At 39.0% G+C, this 5261-nt stretch overlaps 1 long non-coding RNA gene across 1 annotated transcript; it reads left to right on the top strand.

Moving 5' to 3' along the window:
* The first annotated feature begins 2410 nt into the window (after positions 1-2410).
* On the top strand, positions 2411-3736 carry LOC130368094 (uncharacterized). Its single transcript, XR_008892284.1, has 3 exons — positions 2411-2535; positions 2995-3185; positions 3603-3736. It is a non-coding gene; the product is annotated as an uncharacterized LOC130368094 (long non-coding RNA).
* The last annotated feature ends 1525 nt before the right edge of the window (positions 3737-5261 follow it).

Raw genomic sequence — 5261 nt, 5'->3', positions numbered from 1 at the left:
GCGATCCCTCGAAACGCGTTGTCTGTCCTGTCTGTCCTTTATGAAGCAATAAAGACTAAATTCTTTACCACACCTGAAGTCTTTCACCTAATTGACCACCAACACGGATCCTGCGAGCGCCTGAGGAGTATCTGATTTTTCCATTCTGTGACCTCTGCCATGGGCACAGAATGCGCATCTTGACTGAACCGCCTCGACTATCTCGAGAAACGGAAGGATACAGGCTGCCGCGGATCACATAATTTCCATACCAAGCCCACAACGTTGTCGCGCTCGCAGCGCGACACAGCAAGGTGAGCAATTTTCTACCCCCATTCCACCTGACTCTTGTCCCCACGAGGTAACGGCACAGGGTGCGCTGGTCTTTTGTTTCCCTTTTTTTTCCCTCTCTTTCTCAAGCTCCTCATACTGATGCCTCCAGGTTCTGTCGTTGTTTCACTCTGCGACAGTGATTCTAATAGTGACGCCTCTAATCTGCATGTCATACTGAAAAACACCCCTATTGAGGCTCTCTGTAGCCCAGAAATAGCCATTTTATAATATTGATTCACCGTGATTAAATTCTGACCAAACCAAATTTTTTGAGAAAATTCGGCGAATCTGCCAAATCGAATTTTTCAAAAATTCGCTCATCTCTAGTTCACCGAATTCCCACATTTCTGCAGAAACTCTGTTTAGCAAAGCTAAAATTCAAGTGCCATTGATTTCAATGAGATTGCTCTGCAGAATTCCGTAACATTTTAAACTAGTCTTAAATTTTGTCAGAATGCAAAAAGCTGAATTTTGCTGTCTGAATGGAACTGCGGAACTTACCAAGGTACGTTCTGCATGGAAATTCCACCCTAATTTACTGCACATTGGAGAGATTTATCAAAACCTGTCTAGAGAAAAGGTTGCTGGGTTGCCCATAGCAACCAATCAGATAGCTTCTTTCATTTTTTCAGAGGCCTTCACTAATATGCAATTTTGCACAAATGGCTTGTACAACACAGGAATATAACATGGTGAATAAAGAAAAAACATATAAAATGTACACCAGTTATAATCGACTGTGAAAGTGGAACAAACGTGTGTGTGTGAATGCGGCGCTAGTAATGGAACAGCAATTCTCTTTTAAGAGAGAATTGCTGTTCCATTACTAGCGCCGCATTCACACACACACACGTTTGTTCCACTTTCACAGTCGATTATAACTGGTGTACATTTTATATGTTTTTTCTTTATTTACCATGTTATATTCCTGTGTTGTACAAGCCATTTGTGCAAAATTGCATATTAGTGTATTGTTTTAGCTTTTTGTACTTTTACTAACATTTTGTCCATGTTTTGTATTAGTATCCTCCTCTGCACCGTTGTCAGCGGTCTAAGTGTAGTTTAATTGGTGGCCAATTCTCCACCCACTACCTGTTCGGTATTTAACTGACACCTGTGCAGATGGATGACATCACTGACGAAGGGCGCATGCGCCTAAAACGCGTCTGATCTGCTGGTTGCTTTTACTGCTTTTACTGTGAGTTCTAATAAAGTCTGGATTTCTACTGACCCACGCTGGATTATCTATTCTTCTTGTTTGAGTCTGTGTGCACCGGGCTGGGTGCGGATCCGTGTCGGGGGCGCATTGGTGGAGCGAGCTGGATTTTCTCGAACTACACTTGCCAAGTCAAATCATCTAACATAACTCTTACTCCTTACCAGGAACAGGTATTAATTAATGTCATTCTCACCTGCTGCCACTTTTGATTCCTTTACAGCGGTGAAGGACTTACAACTATTTGCCAGGAAGTTATGTTTAAAAAAAAAAAAAATCACTCCTCACAAACTGAAACACCATTTCACACCACACAAGAAATTGAGGCTTTTAATGCTCTGGAGTAACTGCATGCTGAACACTTATCTGATGAGATGGGTAAGTTTCCCAAACATGTTTTTTTTAATTCTTTTTTAAAACGAACAAACATGTTTTGTCACCATCAAAAAACTTCCCACGGCTATCAATGTTTCCAAGAGCTTGAGAGGATTTCAGATTCTCTATCCTGTGATAATTTGACACCTAAACAACGCCGGGCACTCATGGATCTGGGCAAAAGGCACGACATTGTCATCAAACCCTCAGATAAGGGTGGCAATGTCGTCCTATGGCCGAGATCCATGTATGAAAAGAGGTAAATAGGCAACTACGTGACAGCACATGTTAGAGATGTCTAACATTCAATCCTCTAAGTAATTTCAAAAAATAACTTTTGGATATATTGGAACAGGCAGTAGTGAATTGTGTTATTAAAAGGAAACAGGTTGATAGTCTTTTACCTGAGTCCACATCTATCGCAATATGATATTTACTCCCAAAGGTTCATAAACAACTTAATTGTCCACCTGGTTGCCCTATCGTTTCAGGCAATAACTCCCTAACAGAACCCATCTGCAGATACATTGTCACCTGTAATATAGAGGCATTGTAATCCTCGATCTGGCACGAAGATGGTCGGGCTGCTACCCAGTTTTTCCTCTCCATGTCTGACCTGGATTCTGATACATGTGAGTTGATTTTATCTCTCTTACGATTTCCTTTGTCTCATAGCTTTTTCTATTTTAAAGGAACTCTGTTCCTGCAACTCCAGGGAACCGCGATGGGGGCGGCCTGTGTGCCCTCATACGCAAATTTATTCGTGGCATTGTGGGAGAGAAGAATTTTTATGACAGAGCCGGTGATTTTAATAGATAGTCGATAAATAGATGACATTCTGTTTTTATGGCATGGGTCACAAGAAGAACTAAATGTATTTATGGATGTGTTGAACAACAATGATTTTAACATCAAATTAACATACAAATGTGGTCGTTCCAATATTGAATTCCTGAATGTTTTACTTGATGTAGATAAGGACAGATACATTTTAACAGAAGTCTATTGCAAAAAGAGAAAAATATCCATAAACTCACTCCTACATGCCTCCTCATCTCACCCTAAACCTCTGATCTCCAACATCCCCACAGGCCAGTTTCTGCGTATGCGCAGGATATGTTCAACTGACGACTCCTTTGAGAATCAAGCAAAAGACTTACACCAACGATTCAAAGAGAGGGGATATAAAGAAGTGGATATCATGAAAGGCTACAGTAGAGCTCAAGGGACATCAAGAAACTCACAACTCATACAAAAAAAGAAACACAAACGGGACAACCAGGTAAGATTTATTTCTGGTCTGTTGAAGTGCGGCCAGCGCACGAAATAGCTATGACCCCATGGTGTCCCCCTCATCTCCCCATGCTGTAATCCGTTGGTAGCACAAATAAATTCCTCTGATCCCTGCAGTCTTGTGAGTGCCGTCTTTCTGCTTTTCATGAACAATATTATCCAATGTCTCCAGACCGAGCACCCCGTCTAAAGGGTCACGTGAACTGTCCTGCACCTGAATACACCTGTTCCATTTGCTCTGAATTTTGTGGTGGCCGTGCCGAAGCGCTTTCTATTTGTTGCATAAGATTTATTTCTACCTGGGATCCCCAGAATCAAAGGAAATTTCAAATTACACATGTCATTACATGTACATGTATTTTGTCACTTGCCCCTGCAATTTGATTTATAGTGGACTCCCCTCTAGGGAATTTTGGCGAAGAGTACGTGAACACATCCTAGGTATTGAAGCAACTAAGGAACAAACTGACATCACAAGATTGAAGACCCTGTTACGCAATTTCTGCGAACACCACAATTCGGATGGCAGAATGCTAAAGGTAAGTGGCATTGATCGGGTATATCCATGGGTATGGGGTGGGAACTGGAGAAAGTTACTGGCCCAGAAAGAAACACAATGGATCTACAGATTAAAAACTATGACACCAGGGGGATTGAACAAAACAACAGTTTTGCCCCCTTTTTGTAGTTACATATACTTTTTGGTATCTGGGATTTTTTTTTGCATCTTTTCTGTTGGTCTTTTTTTTAGGTTTTACCATGGTTCTCTTTAATTTTTGGTTTTTCATTCTCAGTTTGTACCTAGTTTTGTACCAACCATTTTTTATTTCAATATAATTTTTTTTTCCATGCTATCTGATCCCTACTTTCTAACTTTAGGTTTGTTTGGTTTTATTTCTTACGTTATGTTTTAATTTGTTTTTAAACAAGCTTTTTGCACTTTTCTCTTGCTTTTCTCTTTCTTTTTTTTTTTCTTTCTCTTGTTCCCTTTTATTTATTTTATTTTTTCTCTGTAGGCGCTGCAAACTTAAGGAAACTAACACCAAGACTTACTGCTCTATATCTATTGACAACAATAACTGATATATAGATCAATATTAGCTAGCTCTAAACTACCAAATCAGGAATAACAATAGCTAAATTATAAACCTTTTATTACAAAAAATTCTATTACAGAATTACGTACACAAATCCCCATAAAAACAGTAGATATCAATTAATTCTCAAAGTGCAATAGTAATAGGGACAATCCCCCATAATACATGCCTCACCCGACGCGTTTCCCCGTAATTCAATGAAAGAACATACGGTTCATCAGGGGTACACAAGCAATTAAAGTGGTCGCTTTAGGACAAAGATGCACATACATATAATGAATACATATAGAACATATACATAGTCATGCGAAGAAAAAAGCTCGGCTCTACTAGTTATCGATGAAAACTGCCGTGACGTGTTTTCAGACCTAGAAGAGAAAACAAAGAAACAAACAGCAAAAAGCAAGCAACAAACAAAGCACATAAATATAGCTACAGACAAAACACATGACAAATATGCATGACAAAAAGAGCATAGAGACAAAGGAAATATAGATAAAGAAATTCAAATGATATAGTGTATATAATAGAGAATACAGAAATGTGAACCCATAATCACAACATCCCATATACAAACTCTGAGTACCTTCATTATTGTTCCAAAATATTCATGAACAAGTATGTCCCTTTAGATAGCCGACCTCACAGATATATGGAGGATAAACTATACAACATAAGGGAGTAGGGAAAGAAGGAAGGAAAGAGGACTTAGTGATAAATGAAATCATCATAAATCACTGTATCAAATTGTATAGATGTACAAATATATATAAGAAGTTGCCTTCCAGCTAAAAGCATACCTCAGGACAATATGTTCTCCAGAGATGTCACACTTGTAGTATAATTACACATAGATATGGGTAGAGTTATCCAACTAAGAGCCAAAACTGGGGAACAGGACTATCACTGTAAAATGATGATATAAATGCCATATAATAAGCCACAACCAAATAACTAGTGAAATGATA

This window comes from Hyla sarda, chromosome 4, assembly GCF_029499605.1.
Source record: "Hyla sarda isolate aHylSar1 chromosome 4, aHylSar1.hap1, whole genome shotgun sequence".
In the NCBI taxonomy this organism is placed as follows: domain Eukaryota; kingdom Metazoa; phylum Chordata; class Amphibia; order Anura; family Hylidae; genus Hyla; species Hyla sarda.
Note: the sequence above shows the minus strand (reverse complement) of the source record. Positions and strands in the feature narration are given on the sequence as shown.